This window comes from Phyllostomus hastatus, unplaced genomic scaffold (assembly GCF_019186645.2).
Source record: "Phyllostomus hastatus isolate PE091 unplaced genomic scaffold, TTU_PhHast_1.1 phas_contig_17, whole genome shotgun sequence".
NCBI lineage: Eukaryota > Metazoa > Chordata > Mammalia > Chiroptera > Phyllostomidae > Phyllostomus > Phyllostomus hastatus.
In genome coordinates, this window is record NW_025333664.1 from 11,548,985 (window position 1) to 11,575,190 (window position 26,206).

At 51.2% G+C, this 26,206-nt stretch overlaps 1 protein-coding gene across 4 annotated transcripts in view; it reads right to left on the reverse strand.

Moving 5' to 3' along the window:
• The window catches only part of PKIG (cAMP-dependent protein kinase inhibitor gamma), a 72,219-nt gene that overhangs the window by 17,287 nt on the left and 28,726 nt on the right, over positions 1 to 26,206 (reverse strand). Inside the window, exons 1-2 of one of the 4 annotated variants that reach the window (XM_045832578.1) lie at positions 14,886 to 15,056; positions 4,138 to 4,207 (exon numbers count right to left, since the gene is read on the reverse strand). The exons of 1 other annotated variant lie outside the window; for it this stretch is intronic. The gene's annotated coding sequence lies outside the window, so the exon portion shown is untranslated. Of the gene's footprint in view, positions 1 to 4,137; positions 4,208 to 14,885; positions 15,058 to 26,206 lie in introns of those variants that run through there. 2 more of the 4 variants (XM_045832579.1, XM_045832580.1) reach the window with 2 other exon arrangements.

The following is a 26,206-nucleotide window of genomic DNA, read 5'->3' on the forward strand; positions in this document are numbered from 1 at the left end:
AGCACGTTCCTTCACTCCTTCTCACTCATCCAGTCCCCGCCGGGGACGGACCCTGTCCAGCAACGACCCTGAAGGCACGTCCAGAGGCACTGTGCTCCTCGACCCTCCCGAGAGCCCGTGTGGCTCAGAGAGGGGGTGACAGTCACCCATGGCCCTCCGACCAGTCAGCGACCGAGTCGGGATGTGAGTCTGTGTTTCCACATTCCTGATTCAGTCCTGATGATGGCTGTGCCCTGATGTGGGCGGGACAGTGTCCGTCCAGTCCCCATCGGAGATCTGTTCTGTTCCCAAGCTCCCTGCCTCTCCGGCTTTTCTCAGCTCATATGGCTCCCCCCTCCTGGGTCAGATAAGGCCACATCCTGCGCCGTTGGGGGGCGGACGGCTTGCAGAGGGATTTGCTGAGCACCCACCACAGGGCCTAGTAAGTGTTTTCCCTAAAGGAATGAGCGAACGGAGGAGTGAGCCCGGAGAGATGGACACGGACTTTGCTCACAGGAAACAGCTCAAGGGAGCTGCGGCTGCACATCCCCTGGGTGCCTGAGGGGTCCTACTTTCGCTGCCTCCCGGGTCCCAAAGGGCGACGGCGTCTTCGTGAGCGCCCTTCCCACCAACAGCCACAGCGAGGCGGAGACAGGAACCGAGCCTGCGACTCAGAAGACAAAGAGACCCTGAGCTGAACCACCACTGGTCCTGGCGCCAGTGGAGCAGTGCGTGCCCACGAAACCTCCATTTTTTATATTTCTCATAAAAAAAGTCTCATTTTATGAGCCGCTCCCTGAGAAAAGCCTATTTGACAGGGGATGCTGACAAATGAAAACTCATCTCTTGCTTATGTCAACCCCAAATTGGAGCTTGTAGCTTCTTAGCCAATAAAACCATTTATAAAATACACTGGGTCAAGCTTTATTTGTCTCATGAAGCCTTAGGGAACGGCTCGCTCCAGACCACCCAGATTCCCACACGGTCACTCTTTCTTTCCAGTCCCGAAACTTCCCCTGGAGCGCCCTGGCCGCTATGGCTCGGGTGGTTGGAGCGTCACCCCGTAACCGAAGGGCTGCTGTTCAGCTGCTGGCCGGGGCTCCTGCCTGTGCTGCAGGTTTGATCCCCGGCCCAGGCGCATGCAATCCCTGGTCTGCGTGCACACGGGAGGCAACCAGGTCACGTCTCCCTCTACCTCGCATCAGTGTTTCTCTCTGTCCTTTCTTCTCTCTCTCTCTAAAGGCAATAAAAAAAAATGTCCTCGGGAGAGGATTGAAAAAATGTAAGAGGAGGGAAGAAAACCTCATCTGGAGAAAGTAGACAGACGGCTGCCCAGGACCGGGGAGGGCTGGGCGATGGGAGGGCGAGGATGAATGGCTTGCGGCGTCTTCCTGGGGTGATGGAAATGCCCCTACACTGACTGTGGTGAGGGGTGCACAACTCTGGGAGCACACGGAGGCCCCTGAACTGTACACTTTTTTAGTCATGTATTTTCAGAGAGGGAGAAAGAGGGGACGAGGGAGAGAGACAGGGAGGGAAAGAGCGATGTGCGAGAGAAACACGGATCAGTTGCCTCTCACATGTCCCCAACCCCGGACCTGGCCAGCAGCCCAGGCATGTGCCCCGACTGAGAATCGAACCGGTGGCCTTTAAGTTCACAGGCCAGCGCTCAATCTGCTGAACCACACTAGCCAGGGTGAACTGTACACTTTAACTGAGTGAATTGTATGGTACATGAATATCTCAATAAAGCCTTAAAAAAAACCTCATTGGAATTATAATGAATAAAAATTCTCCTATATCACACTAATGCCTTAAGGTGCTACCCACTAACCTTTTTTTAAAATTGAATTAATTGGGGTGACACCGGTTAACAAAATTATATAGGAATTATACAACTCTATAATACACTGTCTGCATACTGCACGGTGCATTCACCACCCAAAGTCAAGTCTCCTTCCCTCACCTTCTGCCCTCCTCCCCCTTCTCCCTCCCCCAGCCTTTCCTTACTGATTTCAGAGCACTGCTGTAGGCACAGCTTTCCAAAACCTGCTACAGCACCGCGCTGTTCTCAGCGTCGAAATACACAGGGCTGTTTGTCTGACACTACACAGCCCCATACTTTCTCTGCTCGCTTGATTTTCTTCTAAAAATGCCCTTTAGTTTTAAGGTTTGCTGGTGAAGCGCCTGTGCTCGGATCACAAATCACCCGTGAGCTCTGTGGAGAGTTCCTGGGTCTCTCTGTGCCTCGCGTCTCCATATGTAACGCGACAGAGCCAGCCCCACTGGAGGTCCGAGAGGACTAAATGAGGTAATGTGTACAAAGCAGCTGATGCTGTTCTCAGCAGGGGAAACCCAGACTGAATTTCCGCCGTCACTGCTGTTCTTGCTACTGCTCTGGGCAGAGCCGCCCAGAGGGACCCTCCTGAGCTACGGACCCCAAACCCGAACACCCGCCGCACAGTGCGTTCGGCACCCCCGGTGAGCTCGGTGAGATGCAACGGGCCGGGGGCACCGTTCATGACCGGGCAAGGGAACATCCGTGGGATGACTGCGAGCTGTGGGAATGTTAGGGGATGTGTGCTAGTTCACCGCCGAACAGGAAAACCCAGCGGCTTGGCTGCGTCTCCCATAACGCTGGTGTCTGACGGACTGGCGCCCAAGGGTGGCTCTCTGCAGACCAGTGGTTCTTCGAGCTCAGAGGTCACGACTCATCCTGCCGTCTGAGGAGAGCTACACCCAGAAAAGTGTGTGTGTGTACATACAAAACTGCACTCATGGTTGCAGGGGGCTCCTAAATCCCAGAAGCCAACCACAGAGCCCTGGTTAAAAACCCCAGCCACACATCGCCGCAACACGCCAAGGTTGTGGGTTTGATCCCAGGTCAAGGCACACACAAGAATCAACCAATGAATCATGAATGCATAAGTAAGTGGAACAACGAGCTGATGTTCCTCTCTCTTTCTTTCTAAATCAACTTAAAAAAACAAAACAAAGCAAACAGCTCTAGGCTTCCTAGAACCCCAGCGTTCTCAGGGCTGGGGGCCCTGGCGTCGCTCGTTCCCACAGCAGCCGGAGCAGAGGCCCTTTGGAGGCCTGCCCTCCTGCGCCGGCTGCGGCCGGATCAACAGTCCTGGGAGCAGGCTGCCGCGTCCCAGTGCCTGCCAGCATCTGCATCCAGGGGATTCCCAGGGGCACTGAGTCAGAACAGGACACAAGCCTAGTGGTTTGGAAGCTACTGTGGGGCAAGGCCCAGAGGCCTGGCTGATAGGCAGCCGGGGAGTTCCAACCCCAGAGCAGCCGCCTGCCAGGCGAGACTCGGCGCTGCCAGCGGAGAGGGACTCTCAGGAGAGGTGCGGGAGGAGGGCTGGGCCGTGAGAGGGAGCTCAGAGGAGCTGGACCGCCTCCAAGCTCCCAGGGCCAGTAGGACTCCAGCAGGGAAACAAAGGCTGGAGATTCCACCCTGACTGCAAGGAGCCGGAGCTGAAAGGGGGCGGTAAAGTTGGGGTGCGGGGAGGTGGCTGAAGACGGGGAGGTCAGAGACCGCTAAAAACTGCTCGCTTACGCCAGAAACGTTCAGATGCCGTAAAAAGATGAGCACTGCCCCAGGGCAGCCACACTTCCAGGCCACGCACGTTCCGGGAACTGCGTTTTGCTCCCAACCAGAGGGCATCTCCCCTCGGCGGCCCACGGGGCAGTGCCTGTTTCTTCGGGCTGGGCTTTGCTTGCTTCTGTCCCCCTATCACAGAGTCCACACCGCCAGAATGGGCCCGAGTCTTCTCGAAAATAGCTTTACAGCGAACAACGGGTAGACAGGGAAGCCGACATCATACCCAGATTTGCTAAAAACCCTTGTGCGTGATTCTATCTACTTAAGTAGATGGCTCAAGAAACCATTCTCTTTTAAGCCGCCAGAGGTACAGTGTCTTCCTGACGCTATAAAGAGACTGTAAATAACTCACAGCTGTGAAATACCATCTGACTTCTGAAAAGGGCTATCCTGCCGTTCCTTCATGGGGCCAAAGTTCCTCTCTAACTCTGTTTGGAACCTCGTCTCGTCTTTCTTCAAGGAGAAATCAAGGTTTTCAGGCAAACGCCCCCGGTGCCGGTGCCGGTGCCAGTGCCGCAGCAGAGCGGTGTGTCGGCAGGACCACCCACCTGGTCTAGTTTCCTTGGCCCACTCGCATCTCTTCCGACTGCCCACCGTCCACTGGTCCGTGCAGAAGTTCTGAGGGGCCAGAAGAAAAGAAAATGAGAGCCAGCCGTGCTCCGGCGCCGTGAATGGGGACAGCCCTTCGGGAAGACCAGGGGGCGCCGTCTGTGAACACGGTGTGGACACCCTCCGGGCCGGTCAGACATCCAGCAGGTCGTACTGCAGACGGGTCACGTGAATGAAGGGATGTTCAGTGACACATACGGGGTAATGACAAAAAACAGGGGGGACCACGGACACGCTGATGGGAAAGAGTTAAATCAGGGCGCATCACTGGGACGGCAGACAATGCGGCACTGGAAAGAAGGGGAGAGGTTTCGTTGCGCTGACGCTGATGTGGACGGAGACGTACGTGCTGCACTGTTGAAAAGATGGTACCATTTATCGCTTTTTAATAAAACTACCAGCACATCTGTCTAGAAAAAAACTTAGAAAAAAGCCCGGCACTGTGCAGATAACACTTTTTTTGTATCTACACAGAAAACAGCCCCGAGACCCGGAGATTGCGGGGGAGAGGGAGGGGGACAAAAGACTTCCCCTTTTTACTTCAACTCCAACTCTTTCTGTTTTGGCTGAAAACTCTTAAAGAGGCATAAGTAACTTCCATAACCACTATGCAAGCTGTCTATCTAAAATTACAAAACAGCAGGAGTGAGGGCAAAGGACGTGTCTAGACAAACTGAGCAAGTTCACCATTCGGAGACTCGGAACATTTGCCAACGGAAGGGAAACGGAACACAAGACAAGTGAGACTTTAGAATCAGCAGAGAGCAAAGAACTCGGTAAGTGTATGGGCAGATTTAGGGAAACACTTGTCAAGTGCAGCGCAGCTGACCAGGGAACAAAGACAAGTCCGACAGTGTTCCGTGCTTCACAGTGATGGCCCCGAGGACACGAGAGAACGCAGTCACAGCTTTTGAAGGTTCTTGGTTACTCAGGACAAATATGGAAATACTGTTTCACTTTACACAAAATATCAATGAGGCATATTGAAATTTTAAAGGTAAAATAACAAAATACAAAAATGGAATGCAGCCCTGGCTGGTGTGGCTCAGTGTACTGAGTGCCGGCCTGCGAACCAAAAGGTCACCGGTTCGATTCCCAGTCAGGGCACATGCCTGGGTTGCAGGCCAGGTCCCAAGTAGGGGGTGCACAAGAGGCAACTACACATTGATGTTTCTCTCCCTTCTCCCTCCCTTTTCCTCTGTCTAAAAATAAATAAATAAAATCTTTTAAAAAACAGAATGCATATATTCCAAACCAGTTAGCATGCTCTGGGTAGAAAAGGCTTATTATCCAAAAATGTCAATTCTTCCAAGATTACATAATTTTAATTAATTTTCAATAAGAATACTAATAGCATTTTTGAAGGGGAAAATGGATACAATTAAAGTTCATATGGAATAATAAATATCTAAGAAAAATTAGCCAGGAAACAGGAAAGAACATTATTTAAAAAACTAATATTCGGGGGGCTTATTTTATGAGAAAATAAAAATTGACTATAAAGACATTATAATAAAAAGACAAGGGATTAACATAAAAACAGACAGAAAGGTTAGAACAGCAAGTCCAGATACAGACAGGTGAATGACCTCCTTTACAACAAAGGTGGGACCTCAGTGCAAAGCAGAAAAGACAGCTCGTTAACAAACGGTGCTGGTGTCTCTAGAACAAACCCCGACTGCCACTTCTCATGATGTATGAGCAGGAACTCCACAGGGACTGAGGGTTCAAAATTAAAACCCATAAAAATATTAGAAGAGCATTTAGGAAAATATCTGTATAACTTGAGTTGGAGAAATTATTCTTAAGCAAGGTGAGAAATCAGACACTACGAAGAGAAAAATCAAAACCAGACATTTTACCATAAAAAAATAAAAATTTCCTGCCCTGGCCAGGTGGCTCAGTTGGCTGGAGCACTGTCCTGATGTCTCTCTCTCTCTCCTCCGACACCTTCCTCTCTCTCAAATCCAAGCATATTCTCAGGTGAGGATTTTTTAAAAAAAATTTTCTATAAATTTAGTAGAAAAAATGTAATAAACAGATAATTAGATTAGGAAAAACATTTGCAATGCATCTGGAATCCTTGAGACATAGATATCTCATATACTCATATCTTATATCTATATATACATACGTGTGTGTGTGTGTGTGTATACATACAGCTCCCACAACTTGAGAAAAAGGCAAACAATTCCTAAGAAAAATGTGTGAAGGAAACTCACAGAAGAGTTAATGACATGGCCAGCGAACATGAAGTCATGTCCAATCTCACTAGTAAGAATATACACAGTAAACAAGCACCCCCCGCTCTATCAGCTTGGCCACAAAATAAATAACGGAGATGAAGGGAGGGAGGGGGAGGGCTGGTGAGTGGGAGGGAGGAGGGTGAAGGGAAAGAGTATCTAATATTGGTAAAGATTCAGGGTAATGGAAGTACTAATATATATTTGGGGAGAACGTCAATGGAGACTTCTTTGTAAAGTAGGGTGATATTATCTACTAAAATGTTAAATACATATACCCTTCGACCCAGAAATGTTATTTTTGAAAACGTAACCTATAAAAATAAAAGCACCAGTAGAGGATGTATATGTAAAGATATTTAATGCAACAATATTTCTGGTAGAAAAAAACACAACAGGTAACAACCGGAGTGTCTGTCACAGGTGAAGTGGCTGAGTATATCGTGGTACCTCTAGACCCACAGCCCCGAAGGTAATTAAAAGAGTGAATTAGAGTTACACCTACTTGTATTTGTATGGGGAAAAGTAACCTGCAAACTAATGAAGTGTGATCCCACTCTGATGAAACAAATAGCCACATACTCACACAAACCCTGTATCCTCTCATATACAGGAGCCTGGAGCAGGTACACACCGAACTGGTAACACTGGTCACCTCAGAGGGCAGAAACGGGGACCACAGGGAGCAGGGAGACTGTAGCTTTTCCTTTACAAAGCTTCCAGTTTTTAATTACTGTATTTTGCTGTGTACAATGTGCACTTTTTTGCCCACATTTTTGAGGGAAAGATAACGATGTGTATTATACATGGGTAGTACTAATTCTCTGTATCTATATAAATGTTTTTAATGTTTATTCATGCTTATGCACTAAAAGTATAACTCTGGAAAGCAATAATGATATCTGTATGCAAAATAATACCCTGGAATGTGACAACTGGTTTTGTTTCTAAATATAAATAATTAAAAATTTGAATTAAAAAATTAAAACAAGCCCTGGCTGGCGTAGCTCAGTGGATTGAGCGCGGACTGTGAACCAAAGTGTCGCAGGTTCGATTCCCAGTCAGGGCACATGCCTGGGTTGCAGGCCAAGGCCCCCAGCAACCGCACATTGATGTTTCTCTCTCTCTTTCTCCCTCTCTTCCCTCTCTAAAAATAAATAAATAAAATATTTTTTTAAAAATTAAAAGTTTTTTTCCTGAAAATTCAGGCCAAAACTGTGGGTGTGCATTGCACATGGGAGCACATTAGCACATGTGGGAAGGCACTATACACGGCTAAATACGGTAGTTACAATGAACACATGTATCACTTTAAGGAAAAATAAAAAGAATAAAGACAGTAATAAAGAAACATATGAGAGCAGAGAGAGAATGACAGTAAACTATGTTGCATACTACCCTTTACCTTTACACCGGACAGTTAACTGCACTTATTGTCACTTTCTTTTTTGGTCAAAACAGAACAGTTTATTAAAAAACTCCATGGAGGGGAAAAAGTATACTTTATTTCCTAAGCAGTTACGCCTCGTTTCATTTTTTAATTTTTATTTATCAATTTGAGAGAGAGGGAGAATAAGGGGAGAGACTGATTTGTTGTTCCACTCAGTTACACACTCATTGGGTTCACTGCTGTGTGTGCCCTGACCAAGGATCGAGCCCGCAACCTTGGTGTATTGGGGCAATGCTCTAACCAACTGAGCTAGCCAGCCAGGGCTTATGGCTCTTATTTTAAAAGGGGGAAATTAAATAAAAATCATTTCTCCCTTTAAAATCCAAAAGGAAGCCTAAAGCTTTGGCTTGAAATTTCCCTGTGTAGGCGGGGTGCAGGCTGGTTTCATGCTGGTGACTGTTGGCAGTGGCTCTGTGCCCTCGAGTGCCTTCCTGCCCCAAATCCACGGAAACCCACCCCCGGGAGCGAGGGCGCTGTCCGCTGGGAACCACAGCCCTGAACCCCGCAGCGCCTCTGCCCACAGGCTCTCTGGGTCCCCAAGCAGGTGCTTTGGTTCCTGTATCAATTGGGTCCTGGAATTTAGAGAAGGGAAGTGGATTGTTTTGCAAACCATTTTATTATTATTATTTTTTTTAAATATGTTTATTGATTTTAGAGAGAATAAATCTAAAGGAAGGGAGAGAGAGGGGAGGAAGAGAGAGAAACATCAACTGGTTGTCTCCCATGCGTGCCCCAACCAGGGATTGAACCCACTCCCTAGGTATGTGCCGACCAGGAATCAACCCCCCAACCTTTTGGTTATGGGATGATGCTCCAACCAACAGCCACACTGTCTAGGGCCGAAACCATTTTTGAAAGAGGGAAGAAGGAGCAGAAATGGTTTAGCCCAGTAGATAAAAAAAAAAAGAGGGATAGCATTTGTAGCAAGCTCTTGAAGGACAGCTACCTATGCTGAACCTGACAGTTCAGTTATCTGGAAGGTACATTCTTTTATTTTTAGATTTTCTTTACTCATTTTTAGAGAGAGGAGGAGGGAGGGAGAAAGACAGGGAGAGAAACATCGATCAGTTGCCTCTCACACGAGCCGGACCAGGGAGGGACCCGGCCCACAACCCAGGCATGTGCCCTGACGGGGATTCAACGACCTTTCGACCTTTTGGCTGGCAGGGTGATGCCCAACCGGTTGAGCCATGCCACTCAGGCCGGAAGGGGCGTTCTGTCCTCCCTGGTGGAATGCTCTGCTTTTAACTTCTGTTACTTTGTTTCATTGAAATGATAACGACACCCCACATTTCTACAGCACTTTGCATCTTTACCACCACCCTGGGATCGGGTCAGTGTCTGCCATTCCCACTTACAGAGGAAAACGAGGCCCGGAAAAGCTAAGGGCCTTTCTGGCAAGCTGGACACGAAGCGGCAACACAAACTCCGTTCTCCAAACCCCAGGTCCAGTCGGAAGCTCACGTGTGACAGTGCAGACAGGAGGAGGAACCGCAGGCAGGTCAATGAGTAAAACAGGCTCTTGGGAGGAGTGGATTTTTCTGGCCCCTTATGGAAAAGTTCTAACCTAGGAGTGGCACTCGATGCCGCGTTGGAAGGCGCTCCTGCCTGCGCACGGGGACAGCCCGGGGACACCGCCACTGCACCAGGGAAGGACAATCCCCCGCATCGATCCCTGGGCCCGTCCCCTGTCCTCGTAAGCTTCTCCTCACCAGAACCTTCGCCCGTTTCCCTCCTCTCTTCCCCTCCGTGCTTCAGCTACACTGGCCTTCCAGTTCCCCCAACACCCCCCACGCTTTCCTGCCCGGGGCCCTGTCCCAAGTGCACCTCTCTCGGCCTGGACTCTTCCTTCCCGCTCCACAGCTCCCCTCTCCTCCTGCCTCCCTCCCGCCTGGGCTCCTGGCAGACCCCACCCGACTCCTCGCCTGGTTCACACAGCACCTCTTCGAGCCAGCTCGCCCTGACCGCACTCTCCTCCTCGTCCATCGCCCACGCACCCTGTGGGCTTCACGCGAGGAAGGACCCGGCCTGTTTTACTGTAATACTGTCTACCTAGTGCCTGGCAGATATTAGATGCTCAAGAAATATTGAATAAACACATGAAAATTCACTGAAGTGAACCGAGGGCTCATCTCATACGCTACTGGCCCTCTCTTGGGGCACAAAGCACACGTGTTGGGGTTATCTGAGCCTTCTTGAGCTGACAGCCTCTGCACTACTCACACCTGGGCGCTCCCCAGAGCACCCTGCAGAGCGCCTAGCACACACAGGTGGGTGCACTCATTTCCACACACAGGGAGGTGCAGACAGAGGCTGCGGCCTCTGCGCAGGGGCCTGAGCGAGCACCTGAGCACGCGAGCACCTCCTGGAGGCGCAGACAGACTCTGCCCGGGGAGAAACTCAGTGAGAACCAACCCTGGCTGGTGTGCAGTGGTGGTGTACGTGAGTGAGTGGATGGCGGGGGGGGGGGGGGGCATGCTAATGGGAACGTACGGGCAGAAACTTTCTGGTGCCACACTGTGAATCTGTGTCAGAGATCTACAAGGTCCATGGCCTTTGCCTTGCCACGCCTCATTAAAAAATCAGAGAAGTGAAATCAGTGGGTGATCAAAGTTTGTTTTTCCTTCCATGAACATGTTCTAATTTTGTAATTAAAAAAAAACCCCCACACAATAAATGCTATAAAAACCAACCAACAGAAAGTCCAGTGGTGATTTCAGGTTACGACGGAATCACCGTCCGTTTCCTTACCGAACGTGGGAGTGCGGCCCCTACGCTTTGTGAGGGCTTCCTCTCTTTGTGTGCGGCCGCGTGGGACGGGAAGGGGCCAGGGGTGAAAGCGGCAGCAGGGGGCCCGCTCTCGCTTCTCCCTACCACGAATGCCGGCAAAGCTCCAAGAGTAAGGAACCGGGGGAAAGCTTGGGAGTCATCAGCTGAGCTCGAAATCAGGACCCCCATCCGGTAACGACCCACCCACCCACCCATCTTGCCCAATGCCGGAAGAACCCCACAAGACAGACCAGAGGCCACCCGCCTCTTGGGCCTGCTCCTCGGGCCCCCTGCGCAGAGCGAGCTGGCCCCCACGCACACCCTTCAGTGAGTGTCAGAGGCCACGCCCACGGAGTTCTCAACCTAATGACTGACCTTGGACCCTGGGACACAGTCAGTACGCTTTAGCTACCAAGCACTTCATTTCTTTAGTGCCGGAAGGTCCATTATTCAGTTCTGAAAAGCCAGGTTAAAGACCAGTAATTTCTTGGAAGATGATAGAGGCTCTTTGGAAGGCTGGCTCCCTCCAGTAAGAGCGGATGCATTTTAATCGGCAACTGGGACTCACTCATCATCACAGCTGACGGCAACCTCCAAAGAAACCACTCTTTGAAAGAGCAGTGCGCGCTCCGAGTTTTCATAATGCACGTGTGATTTCCAGAAGGTGGGGAGCTCAGCTTGAGTCACGATTAATGACTTGTTTCCAAGAACTTTAGATTTCCCATGTCTGTCTCCACGCAGGAACTTCTGACCCCTTGTCAGAGCAACAGACTTAATCGGGCAGCTCAGCGTCTTGTCACATTCAGAAAGTAACACCTGCCACCAGCTTCTTCCTTAAGTGGCTGGGCCAGGGTCCTCCGGCCCTGGGAGAACAGCACCCACTTCTGCTTTCAGCCTCAGCACCTGACTGGGGGACAGGAGGCAGCACTGGGGCCCAGTTTGAGGAGCCAGAGCGGCAGCTCTGGGCCCGTCCCTGGGGTTGCAGCAATGCCGAGATCAGAGAGGACCTCACACTCCTCACACGAACGCCATCCTGGGAGGAGGGGCAGGTGCTGCACACACTGGCCAGCGCTCTCTCTCTGGAAACCACAAAGCAACTGACCCCACGCATGTATCTGTGTACTGACCAAGTTCATTACGAGCTCTGTCCCACGTCACCCTCCTGGTGCCCCTCTGAGATGGGGGCAGCAGCGACCCCCGCCTTACGGAGGGGAGAAGCAGGCTCTGTGGGGGGAGGTAATCTGTCCCCGATGTCTCAGCGAGGAAGCAGTAAAGGCAGAGGGCTTAATGCCACCCTTGCCTGCTTCTCGTGGAAGGACATACTGTCTAAAGGCACAGAACTGTGGCCACCAACCAGTCCAGGGGTGGAAAAGGCAAAGGCACACGGGGGCCAAGGGGCGGCAGGGGACCGGGAACCAGACTGGGCAAGGGAATGGCACAGGTGGTGACAACCGGGAGAGCACACCCACCTGAAGGCATTCCAATCCAAATAAAGCAGAAACCCCACACCTCTCAGACTACTGACTCCAGTTCACCCTGCCTCCTTCTGCCAGACGGAGGAACTGAGACTCAGGGCGGGGCTAGGGAAAAGGCAGTACATGCGGTGGGGAGGTCAAGGGCTTCGGGGGTGAGGGGGAGCCAGTTCTCACGAGGAAATTCGGCTGTTACCTGTTGGCTGACAGGCGCGGGCAAGTCACTCACCTCTCTAGGCCCCCTTGACGTGCAAGATGAAGATAATCTCTGCTGCACGTCTGTGCTTCGAGGATCAAAAGAAACTGACATACAGGGTAGGCAAAGGTAGGTTTATGGTTGTGAGTACACAAAACACACAGTTTATTCTTGTATTATGTATTAGTTATTGTATTATTTTCCATATGGACAACTATAAACCTCCTTTTGCCTCACCCTGCATGTAAGATGCCCAGCCCTGCACGTGACTGTATTTCCGGGAGACAGAAGAGCCCAGCGGACGTGCTCGGGGCAGGTGGGATCGTGGGGAAGAGCACAGGGAAAACAGTGCTGACACTGGCCGCTCAGAACGAGACCCGACGCCACCCTCACCTGCTTCCCGAAGGCCTGGATTTAGGGGCATCCCACCACAGCTCCCCTCCCCTGCCCCCCCAACCCCCGCCACTGGCAGGGACCGTTAAGGCCCAGGTAGGTACTTACTTCCAGAATACCACCCCCTCACCACCACCTTAGTAGGAGAAGTGACTTTTTAAATCATCCAAAGTCTCAAGATCCCGGGGGCTGGAGGGAGGCGGAGACCCTGGCCTTCCCACTGCCTGAGCCCACGGCAGTTCCATGGCAGCCACAGTCCACAGTCCACAGCCCACCTCAACGGGCTGAGCTGCTGGGGAAGGCCGCAGTTCCAGATACACCGAGGGGCTCTGGGAGCCCCCCTGGTGACCTGGATCTTAATTCACGCCGAGTTTTAAAAGCCACATCTTCCTGGGGGGTAGGATCTCTGATGGCCTTAAAGATAAAAAAATCCCTAAAGCTGCCAAGACCTAGAACCTGGGAGACTCAAAATCTAAGATGTGACAACTCCTTCTGCTTCTCTTTGGGCTTTGGCGCCAGCCATCCTTTCCAGGAAGCAGCGGAGGCGGTGCCCAGGTGACACGAGGGGTGGGGGGAGGCCAATAAAGGGATCGCCCCGCCTCCTCTCCCTCCCTTGCCAGGGCAGCCACTAGAACGCTAGAACGGTGGGCTTGAAGTTCAACTGCAGCCTGCCGTGTCTCTGCTGTAGCCATGTGCCAGGCTTTCCCCAGGCAGAGGGGCGCAGCGGTGGCTGAGACAGACTCACAGAGAGGGTGCGTACAGTCTAGTACCCAGCGGCCTGAAGTTATGCCAGCGATTCCGCAAGCACGGCTCAGGGAAGCCCTCGGAAAGAGTTCAGGATAACATGGGGGCGTGTGGTGGAGACTCACCATCAGTCAGCGAGGTCAGGGAATGACGACAGCCCCTCCCGTTACAGAAAGGCGTGAGCACAGTGACGGGCCTGGCCCTCAGGGGTGGCTCAGTCACGTTCATTCTTTTTTTCTCCCCCCGCCCCGCCCCAACTGTGTGTGAGCATGCACACACACACCTGTCATCACACTGAAACCCTCTTTCTTCTGACAAAACCATAAACTCAGGAGTACCTCAGTGGTGCCCGTGTCCTGCCCTGGTATAATTCTCCCCGAGGCACCGGGTTTTAGGCATCCTGGGATACTGACCACCAGAGGCACTTTGCTTCTTAAGCCCCAAGGGTTCTCTTCGTGGGGAAAGCAGCACTGACACTGTTTCAAGCTGCAGCTGGAGACAGAGCGGTCGTCTGGACTCGCCCCCTCACTTCCGCACGGATGAGGACACGGGCCCGGCAGTGTTCCCTCGGGTGGGCCCTCTGGTGCAGGCTGGCCCTCTGTTTCCTGTGTTCTCGTCAACGACTTCCACGTGCGAGCAGGGGAAGGCCGTGACACACGGCCGCTGCGGGCCGGGTATCTCAGGCCACGGCAAACCCTCCGCTCCGGCTCCCAACAGGTGCGCAGCGTCTGGGCAGGTTCAAAATCCCGAAAACGGACTAGACAAACAAAACGCCCGAGGGCTTACGTGTCCTGTTTATGTTCTAGGTATAAACAGCAAACTTCTAAAAGGAAGCAATAAAAAGATCACAAAGCCAAAGTTCAAGATTTCTAAAGCTTCTTTCCATCTTGGAGTTCCCCATGCAGGCGCGGCAGCACTGAGGGGCATGTGATGAGATACTGTCATGAAATCCAATCACGTCTGTATCTGTAGTTTAAAGTATCACTGTTGTACCTGGCTAAGGGTGAGTCTCCACTGTATGAGGGAAAGGCTGTAGGGAATTTTCACCTTGACATTTACCTCTAGAATGCTTAAAATTTTTTGTACTGCCTTTGTGATCAGAAAAATATATATCAAGGTCTTTAGAAACACCTATTTCTAAGGGAGGATTTCTTCACCGATACCTAAAAGGCACCAGGAGCTGCTTTTAAAGCTCTAGATGCTCTGTGAAAGTTCTTGGGCAAGAAAGTCGAGCAGCGTTTGGCCGGAGCCCCGTCTGAGAGACCTGAGGCTCAGAGCCCTAAGCAGTTTTGGACAAAGCCATAATTTTCAGGGCAGCAATGTATCATAAAGTAAAAATAGACACTTTGTGGCCAACAAAAGCAAGCCCTCCGGAGAGCTCTGCTTCTCCCTGGGGTTTGGGGAACGAAGCTGTACTTACTCCAGCAAAGAGTTTCTCCAAAAGCCCGGCGGTCCGCAGTCAGAAGTGGAGGTGGGATTTCGGAAACCAGGACTCGAAACGCCTCCGTTTGGAGGGTAAACCAGATGAGCAGGCCGGGCAGGACTCCCCCCGCTCCCCTCTCCCTCTCCCTCTCCCTGGGTCTCCTAAATAAAATGCACTTCGAGGTTTTAGTGGGCGTTTCCCACGTCTCCGGCCAAGCCCAGCCCCGTGCGCTGTAATTCAATGCCCAGCCTGCTGATGTCAGCCGCCGAGCTCCTGCGTTCGGTTTCCACCTCTCCGTCACCGGAGAGATCCATTTCCTCTGGACAATGAGCCGGGGGCTGTAACACTACCCTAGCAGTCCTCACGTTCGCCCAACATCCTTCCTTCAATTTTCAACGCTGCAGCCCTACTGACAAAAGGCTTCCTACGCCCACCCACTGGGCCAGGGGTCCCGGCAGGAATCCCTCCACCGCCTCTCAGTCCCTGCCGACTGTTTTAGTTCATCTCTTTCGTCTGTAATATACTAGGTTAGGGTGGAGACCTTCTTCCCCTCCCCCAGCTCTTCCCGCTCAACTTTCCAAGCTGTTTAATTCCTCCACAAAGTTTTCCAGGGGCATGCTGGGCACAGTGCACGCACGAGTTCGTCCTTCGCTTAGGGGAGATGACACGCGCCCACGTGAAAAGGCTCGAGAGGACCACTGGCCTGTATCCGGGGGAGCTGGCACCCCATCCTGGTCACGCACCTCGCTGAATGAAGGGCACTAAGCAAGTCAGCCCTCTCTCTGGACCTCAGTTTCCCCATCGACAAAATAATGGCTTTGATGTCTTCCCCTTCTGCACCTCAGAGACGGAGGAGCTGGACGAAGGTGCTGTAGGGCATTTACTGGAAGCTGACTGCTTAATTACATGCTTGGGGGGGGGGGGAGAACCCGGGAGAGGCCACGGGACACTGCTGAAGGAAGAGAAGAGGTCAGGCTGAGCCTGGCTCCTTCCACCCCCTTTATTTTGGAGCGGGATTGTTTCTCTGGGAGAAAACCCGAAAGAATTCGCTAAACAAGTCCTGGGGGACGTTGAGAAAGAGGCTGCATAAACAGCTGAGTAAGATAAAGCAGGGAGAGAATCCTGCTGTCCTTATTAGGGACGAACAGGGACCAGCAGCGGTCACAAGAGATCATCACCACTGGCATTTGCAGAGTGCTTGAAGGGGAAGACACAGAAACCTCTCCGCCTCTGTGCGCAGTGGGAAGCCACGTGACGTGGAGAGTGATCACGAGCATCAGTTTGGGAGTCGGGGATACGGATCTGAGTCCTGCGTGACTTGACTTCTCTGAACTTCAGGAGGTGGTGGTGGTGGGTTTTTCTTTTTTTTTTTAACTGTAAAATGGAATGCTGGGGCCTGCCTGTTAGGACTGTGAGAACGAAATAACGCGTGAGGAAACAAAGTCTCTGACACAAACCAAGTGTTGACACACATTGGCTCTCATTGCTGAAGTACAAAATCTCATTTTATGAGAATTTGGTACCCAGGGGCTACACCGTTCATCTCCGTTTCCTGAATAGAAAAATGAAACCCAGGGAAGCTGAGTGACGTGCCCAAGGTCACACAGCTCAGGAGGAAAGGGCCAGACCTGAAAAAAAGAAGTCTCCGTTAGGCCAGCACGCCCACCAATGCTACTTCTCAAAATGGCTCTTTCACCGAGCCTGGCCCTTGTTCCTGAGTGGGGTCATCACCCCCTCTTAGAAAAATGAGCTGAGCATATTACAGTGAGTGGGCAAGGGGTGGGAGGGAGACGTTTCCTGGGTTCGGCCAGGCCAGGGGTGAGGGGAGCCGGCCGATCTTTTGCTTAGAGAAAACATTCGGGGCCAGGAGGGAAGAGGCGGCGCTCACCCGTTCCACCACCTAAGTGCTGCGTGGCCCGACGCAGGTCTGGGGTCTGGGCTTCATCTCTCTCCCCCCAGGGAGGCGGATCCGGTTTGTCTTAAAGCTACTGGGATGGGGAGCTGGGGCTGGAGCTCTACTGGGAAGGCAGCAGCTGTTCATAAGGCTGTGATAATTCGTAACCGAACCGGAATTTTAATCAGTTCTCAGAAAATTCTGAAGCTCATCAAGAAAGGGCCAAGCCAACAGGCTCTCTGTGGGGGCGGGGGAGGAGGCTTCCAGCTGTGAGTGTGGGAGACACAGTTTGTTCCTGCATCATTACTCATTAACTACTGTGTCCTTTTCCATACGGACAACTGGGGACCTACTTTTGCCCCACCCTGTGCCAGGAGGGAGAGTGCGGATGGGAGGGCTGCCCCACAATTTGGTGGAAGAAAAAGACCACCAGCCTGTAACCCGGGCGGCACAGCAGTCACTGGCTCACGGACCTGCGTTCCCTGTTGCTAGCCGGGGATGACCCTGACCTACCTCTCTGTGTGTGCCTCGGTTTCCCAACGTAAAACAAGAGCCAACATGGCATTGATCCTGCACGGTGCTTATGTGGGAAAGTGCCTGACGCATACTGCAAGTTGGAAAACACTTGCAAAAACACGCTGTAACGTCTTAATAGTAAAGACATCGTTTTCTAACTCTGATTCAGTTGCACCGTCCTCTGCCCTGAGGATGATGTGACGAGCAATGACAAAGGTTGAGAATGTCGGGAAGCCTGGAAAAGGGCCCAGTGCCTCTCCAGCACACCAGGAGGGGGAGGGGACTGAGGCCTGCGCCGGCTGTCAGGGCTGCACTCGGCGCGGAGGGCCTGGGGGCCAGCCAGGCCACTGGCTAGGCCACTGTTCGTTTGGGCCTTTATTCCAGGAGCCTGAGTGGCCTCAGCAAAGGAGCCCCAGCTCTTCACAGGTCAGCCTTACTGAGGTCCCCTCAGGGCTTTGCTGTTTCGTTTCGTCAGTTACTTGACCGAAAATAACAGTACGGAGCCCACTCATAGAAACAAAGATCCAATTTTCTTCTACAACACCATTCGGCAACACTTGCCTTGCGGACTGGGTCACTGCACACTGGTGACAATCCAGAAAGAGTGGACCACAGCGACACCAGCACACTCATCTTGTCTGCCGACCACGGCAGGTACCTTCTGGGGCCCGGGGCCATGCTGGGTGCTGAGCACTCTGGACCAGCCGGGCGTTCCAGCTCCGGCGGCAGGAAGACCCGTCGGTGCCAGGCTCCCCCTGCCACCGCACTTCGAAATCCTCCTCAGCCGTCAGACGTCAGATTAAATGTCACTTCCCTCTGAGCCAAGCTGGCTCCCCCTTCCGTATGCGCCCTGCGGCACCTGTTTCCCCTCTCCTGACCCTTAACGCATGTCATGGGAAGTACATGTTACATGCTTCTTTCCTGCCAGACTGTAAACTCCATGAGATCAACAGCATGTCTCGCTTGTTCCCTGGTACAAAATAGGAAACCCAATACACGCTTTCTAAACACACAGCCTCACTCACCTTGGACAGACCAGGCTGGAGGTAAAGCAAGCAATAACACGTGTTTGAAAAAGCATCACGTCTCTGAAACTGCAAACCGGGTTTCAATCCTTGCGACTCCGTGCAAAGACGGGGAGGCTCTTCAAGTGGAAGATCTGCCTGGGGCCACTCAGGGGCTTCTAGTACGAGCCCAGGCCCCTTAACTCGACCTCTGAAGCACCCCGAGTCCCGAGTCCCGAGTCTCGCAGCTGCTCAGGTGCCCCGCAGCGAAGTGCGCCCCTCCCACACGGAAACAGTGGCCCCCCAGGCAGGGCGAGGCCCATGGGGCACACACACAACCAATTCCAGGGGAAACCGAGGCCTACTTCTTTCCTTTTTCTTTTTTGAAAGATCTTTTTTTACTTATTTTTAGAGACGGGGGAAGGGAGGGAGAAAGAGAGGGAAAGAGACATCAATGTGTGAGAGAAGCATCAGTGTGTGGTTGCCTCTCGCACACCCCCCAACCGGGGACCGGGCCCACAACCCGGGCGTGTGCCCTGACCGAGAATCAAACCGGCGACCTTTTGCTCTGCAGGATGGCACTCAACCAACTGAGCCACACCAGTTAGGGTGAGGGCAAAAAAAAAAAAAAGAAAGAAAAGAAAAAGAAAAAAAAATCTTGTATCTTCCGAGAGTTTCTGGATACTGTATCCATAAACATGAAATAAACTGATAACACCGGGCTCTTGGAAATGAACAACATGAATACTGGAATTAATAGTTCAGTAGAAGGACTGGAAAATAAGAAAAGGAAATTTTTCAAAACACGGGGGAAAAATTCCATAGGATAAAAAAGGATGTCGACAGAGGAGACAACCCAGGGAGTTCACGGTCAGACTGAACAGGACGGTACCACAGGGAATTATCCACTGATAAGAAATCCTGAGGAAAAAACCCGAGAGCTGAATCAGGGAGGCTGCACCTTCAAAGTGAAAAGCTGAAGAACGTGTTGAGAAGGATGAAGAGAGACCATAGCTAGACGAGGTTTCCTAATCTTCCAGAATTCAAAGTGGAAAAAATCCTGAAAGTTTCTAAAGAGACAAAGAGGTGACTTCAGGAGAAAAGAATCCGACTGGTGTCAGACTTCCTACCAGCAGCGCCGGGGCCGAGCACCGCGGAGCCAGCGAGGGACGCGCTCTGCGGGAAAAGCCCTGCGGGGACGCGGCCTGGCGCCGCGAGTCCAGGCCCGGCCGGCACGAGACGTCTGCAGACCCGCACAGGACTGAGAACAGTTTCCCTCCGGGCCCTGCTCTCTCAGCGAAGCCCTGGGGATCACACGTCACCTCAACACCTACACGGGGGGTTGGACAGAAGATTCAAGAAACAGAGATCTCCTGAGCGAGGTGAAAGGGAATGTCCAGGATGATGAGCTGCTGGACCGGCCGAGACAGCGCCCGTCTGACTGCGGGAGGAGAGTGGGCGGTTCTAGGAAAGCAGAACTGATGATGGGTCCCTCGACAGGTGTGCTGAGAACTGTATTGGAAGTCTCCAGGAAAGTGTGGAAAGACTTAGCAGTGAGAACAAAAAAACCAGAAAGGTGAGCACATTAAAGCAGCAGCTACTAGAAGGCCAGGCAAGGCAGCCGTACAGAAAGGAGACACAGTTCGAAGGGTGCTGGCGCGGCGGCAGACACGTGCCACGCTGTGACACTGGAAAACACGGAACACGAGGGAATTGGGATGCGGCATTGGGAGGACAGGGTCAGGAGGGCGAGTGGAGCTGCAGGGCCGAAGCTAAGGCCTCTGGTGCCGGTCAGCAGTGACGCCTGCAACGGACGGAGAGAGAAAGCAGTATGGCCGTGTGCGGGCTTGGTCTGGATGTGGCTTGAACAAAAACACTTGAGTCCATCGGAGATCTTTGCAAATAATAAGGGACCGTTAATTATTTTATGTGTGATTATGGCCGTATGGGCGTGTCTATGCGCGCACACACGTATACACAAGTCCCTACTCTCTCAGAGACACGTGCTGACGTAGCCACTGATGAAAGGACCTACCCAGAGCGGGGCTGTAGGCACGGACGAGCAACGCTGCTCTTGACTCCTGAAGCTGCGTGATGGGTGGTACATTACACTAGCCCCCTTCGTTGTGTATGCGTTTGAAAATTTCCACAGTAAGAAAGTGTTTCAGGAAGAGATAGCTGTACAAGCATATTATTCAAGATATAGTAAAAAATACTAGAACGAACAGCTAACAGGACCAAAAGTGCAGACTCCCAGAAACACAGCAGGAGGGAAGGAACAGCAGGGAGGGGTGGAGGCAGGGGAGGGCTGTGTTGTCGAAGTTTGACATTTGACCTTACTAAGAACAAAGCAAATGATGTGCACGCGCCATTCTGACAAAAACGGAATTTTAAAAAAAGAAATGGAGGGAATACTATTTAGAGAAATGGAGGTAACTGCCAGAAGAGTTCAGGGCAGAAAAATTAAATGGCTGTCCCAGAGTGAGGGGGTAAGCAGGATAATGGATAACGGTGCATTTCTGGACTCGATGACTTCTTTTAATGATGTTCATATCCTTCCTTCCTCCCTTCCTTCCTTCTATTCATTATTTTTAATCCTCATCCAAGGGTGTGCGCTGGATTTAGAGAGAGAGGAAGGCAGAGAGAGAGAAACATCATTGCAAGAGGGAAACACGGACTGGCCACCTCCCATACACGCCAAAACTGGGTCTGCGCCCTGACCAGGAATCACACCCGCAAGTTTTGGTGTACAGAACCATGCTCCAATCAACTGAGCCACCTGGCCAGGGCTGTATCACCTGTATTTTTTTTAAATGTTGCTCTGGCTGGGTAACATCTGGCTCAGTTGGTTACAGCATCATCCAGATACTCTAAGGTTGTGGGTTCAATCCCTGGTTGGCACAAACAGCAGTCAACCAGTAAATGCATGAATGGGTGGAAGGACAAATCACTGTTGGCTGCTCAATCTCTCTCTCTGCCCCCTTTGTTCTCTCTCTCTCTCTCTCTCTCTCTCTCTCTCTCTCTCTCAAATCAATGAAAATTTTTTTTACTCTCACCTAAGGACATGCTCATTGATTTTAGAGACGGGGGAGAGAGGGAGAGAAACACTGATTCACTGTTGCTCGCACCCGCCCAGACTGGGGACCGACCTCGGCCCAGGCATGTGCCCTGACTAGGAATCGAACCCGTGACCTTTGGGTTTATGGGATGATGTTCCAACGAACCAAGCCACACCACCCAGGGCTTACTAAGTAAATATTTTTTAAAACATTATCAAAACATTATCTGTTATCAGTTATTGCTGTTGCTAATCAGCAGGGCCTTTGCTAATCTTCACATCTACAAACCGAATCTGTGTCTCCAGGGGAGGAACCCCAAATCACCCGGGGTAAATACCTCCACCTTAAATGTAACAATAACTAGTGCTGCCACTTAACTGTCGTCTACCATTTGTCAGTGCTTTACATTAGTCATTTTTCATCTCTGTAGCATTCCTGCCAGGCAGGTATTGGTGTCCCCATCTCGCAGACGAGAAGACTGAGCCTGAGAGACTTCAGCCCTTTGCTCGAGGTCGCAGAGGAGGCCAGGCTTAGGAGACTCTTCCCACTGCCCTCCCTCCCCCTTCGGTTCCACTAGTTCGCTCTAGTCCAGACGGACTTTTACATGACCTTCCTCATCGACTCCATGAAACGAAAGACAGGATTATCCTCACTTGGCAAATGAAGAAACTAAAGCTAAGAAAAGCTGGGTAACCTGCCTAAGAATCCAGTCCTTTCTTTCATTCCCTCACCACCTATCCCCTCCACCACAAAGTGTCAAGTTACGCATCCTCCTCACGGGCATCTGACAGAACAGCCACTGTAAATGAACGCAGCAGAAGCAGGAATCTTTTCTTAAGACTTATCTTCTCCGAAGGAAATACGGTAATAAACCGAGGAGTGTCCTCAGTTGCTCTACTGTCACCATTTTGCTTGAGTCCTCAAAGGGGCTCTCGACCCGTCAGCTGCCCGCCCGCTGGCACGGAGCAGAGCAGCTGTCGGCCCGGGCGGCCTGCAGCGGCTCTGGGGGCAGGTGCCGCCCTGCTTGGCTCCCGGAGGAAGAAAGGAGCGAGACGTGCGCTTCTGCCCTGAAGAGGGAAATGCCTTTCTCCTAAATCCGCTTCAGTTGAGGCCATGCGGCCTCAGGCTTTTCACAGTTGCCAGGAATCTGGGCTCGGTGACTCTAGGGCAGAGGCAAGTTTGCAAAGCTGCACAACAGACCGTGTAGGAGAACAGCCCAAAGTGGGGGACTGGAGGGCCTGCATATCTGGCCCTCTCGAGCCCCGCGCAGTCGAGAAGCAGCCCGAGAGCTGGGCCCCAGAGCCAGGCTGCTCCGGCAATCTGAGTAACGGCCAAGCAGCAACCAGGGGGAAGAAGCTGTTTTCGTGAGTTCAAACTATTTCTAGCACCAGCAATCTGCACATGTTTGGATGACAAATCTCTGAGCTTCAAGTGAGCGGTGGTGCTTTGCTCCTGGACAATTTCACCAAACACATTCCCTCCCCACTCCACCCCCGGATCTGCTCCCTAACACATGTTGCCCTTAGGGTGTTTTATTTAAGTTGCTGAGTTTTGAAAGATTATAAAAAGAAACTACATTTTAAGAACACTGCCTTAATCCATTTGCCCCTGAGTTTAAGCTACGAAGTAAGGTTTGCTTTCAGGCTTGAATCAGAGCCTAAATTCTAATACATGTGTATGCTAAAAAACACACAACCGAAACAAAAACAGCACCTGAACGAGGTCTCCAGCTTCACAGGTGCTAACTACACTGTTGCCATGTTGCTGAGCCCTGCTCAAGACCCACAGAGAGGGGTTCTTATGACAGTTTACGTAGGATGGTAAAGGCTGCACGGAACAGATCTGCAAACAATGTGTAATCACACAGACATTCCAAACAAACAAAGGACGTCTCACCACCCACCGAAGCAGTGCCAGTGTCCTGGGATCAACAGCGCCCTTCCCCCGCTGCACTCCAAACAGCAGAGGCCTGACTGTGGGAAACGAGGTGCAGAGCCTTCTGCAGGGTTTTAACTCACAGAAGGTGGTATGCGTCCCCCTGCCAACCAATGTGTCGGGCAAAACCAGCCCACCTCTAAAATCTGTCTTGTTTCTACAGCAGACGCCATGCTTACCAGCCGCGTCCCCCGAGCCAGGCACCAATTCCGAAGGGGAAAAGTCGTTGTTAATCTTCACATGCAGGTTTACAGTTGTGCATACGCAAGACAGTTTGCTCTATCTTGTATGGTTCTTTATTTATTCTTGTATTACTTACTCGTATTATTTGTCGTCTTATTATTTGGAATCCTTAATTATGATTTATCTTTTAGATGATGCGGGCTGGTCACTGAACACCTGCACGCCCACCTCTGCGCGCCCCCCAGGCACCGGCGGACATGGTGGCGGCTTCCCATCCTGCCTCGTGGTGTGGGCAGGAAGCAGCCCAGAGAGAAGGGCAGCAAGTGAGAAGAAAGGTTTACGGTGTGCAGAGTGATGCTGGGCAGCTACACGAGGGGGAGGACACAGAAGGGACGAACTTGTTTTCCTTCCCCTCGGCTACAGGAGCTCATCAGAAACGAGCAGAAAGGTCTCTACATAAGCTTTCAATGACCCCACTTTTTAGAATCAGGAGGAAAGTGCGAGCGAGGGTCAAGAAAAGAAACATATCTATGCCCAGTGCACACGTGAATTACTGTAGAAAGAGTTTGCAGGTCAACTTACCAATCCTACATTAACCAAGATTTTTAGTGCATGCACTCTCTGGTCTCACGATTTTACTTCTAGAAATTTAAAGAATAAAGTCTCATCATTCAGAACTTAGCTAAAATGTCGCCCTGGCTGGTGTGGCTCAGAGGATTGAGCGCAGGCTGCGAACCAAAGGGTCGCCGTTCAATTCCCAGTCAGGGCACATGCCTGGGTTGCTGGCCAGGTCCCCAGTGGGAGGGAATGTGAGAGGCAACCACACACTGATGTTTGTCTCCCTTTCTCCTTCCTTTCCCCCTCTCTAAAAATAAATAAATAAAATCTTAAAAAAAAAACTCAGCTAAAATGTCACCTCTTCAGGACTTCCCCACCCCACCCAACTCGGCTAACCACCCAACTATCACACCCCTGTAACTGTCCACACAGCGCTTCTATGTTTCTTGTTCATTAAATGTATTCACTGCCTGTCTTTCACTGCTACCTCCTTACCCCAATAAAATGTGAGCTTTATAAAGCACAACAACCTGGTCCGTCTACTGCACTGTTCTTCCTACGTGTTAGACACTAGCCGACGACTTTCCACGACCATCTCATTTAAATCCGGCAGCCATATTGTTAGATGGGACGACCGGAAGCGGGAGGGAGACACGTCTCACCCATTCATTCAGCAGTGCTGAGCCCGGACCAGTAAGACTGCCGGGTGTGCCGAACATCACGAGCAAAGACAGTGCAGGAGGCGGGGAGCCCTTGAGACTCTGTGCTGGGAAAGGGAGGCTCTGTAGCAATTTCACTAAGACAGAGTGTACATTAATCTCAAGGTCTGGAAGGCGGAAAAGGAGGAGTACCTAGAGGCTGACTAACTGTAGGTAACTCTGGAGTCCGGGACAGTCTAGACTAGCTGATTGTTCGCTTGTAGCTTTTTGCTCAAGTGTATAGACAAACTTGCAGCTTCACTTTTCCATATATATATGTGTAAGGCACTCAGACTAGCTGAGCAGCCACTTGCAGCCTTGTGCTCCAGTGTATTTCATAAATAAACTTACTGTCATCTCGTTTCCACTACGCATGCTGCCTCTCGCTTAATTCTTCTCTTGTGAGCAAGGCAGGAACAGAGGGGAGGGAGACCCCCAACTCGGGTCTCCCTGATAACAATAGGAAGTTTCTGTTATCGTCCCACTTTAGGATGAGCAAACCGAGGCAGAGCTGAAGTCTAGTGAGTGGCCAGTGGCAATGGGGACACAGACACTGGTGAGTACGATTACAAAGCCATGCTCTTAATTAAGCCCCTCTCTCAAAATGAACCCAAAGTTTCCATGTGTACACTTTTTGACCAAGTAATTCTAGTTCTGGAAATGTATCATTTGGAGATAATCAGACAAGATTACATTGCTAGGTACAGCTTTACTGCAGATTGTCTGTAGCAGCAAACATTGGAAACATGTTCAGGCAAGTCGCCAGTCAGCTTGCTATACGCCTCAAGTTTATTTTTTGGTAAACAGAAGCCTGCATATCAGAGACTGTGAGATTTAATGAGACAATGCACTGGTAAGGAACCAGTTTGACAAGGAACTGGTTTGAAGTCAGGGTTTTTGCTGTTGCTATATGCATTGAAATCTCTAAAAGGATAAAAATATACCAAATTGTTAACAGAGGTGGCCGTGGGAAATACTAGCGAGTGAATATGCAAGCAGGGCTTATCAAGGGGCCTTGCTGAGATGGGGGAGAAGGCAGAGGCAAGGACAGCGAGGGTTTAGGGTTAGGCGCCAGGTCCTCTGTCACCTCCCCTGGGGGAACAACAAGTGTGTGGAGGGTTGTTCACCCAGATTCTTATCTTGCTCCAGGCCACCTCTTGTCATTCCGAGTAAAACAGACAGGTGACTGCAGACAGTTAATCAAGGTTAAGGCAGTTAACTAAAGTTATGTATGGACTTTCTCTCTGAGTGCGGTGGACCCCCTCTTACTAAAACAGATAGTGACCAGAGGCAGCAACTGACTGAAGCTCTTTTATGGGCTGCTTCTCTGGGCGCTGTGGACCCCATCCCACCTTCCCCCTCCTGCATGTTCTAACTTCTGCCCAACAATTTCAGACTAGCCTCACCCCTCCACTCCCTTTTTTTGGCTCCAGGATTTACTAACGACAAATAAAACAACAGGTGGAAATGA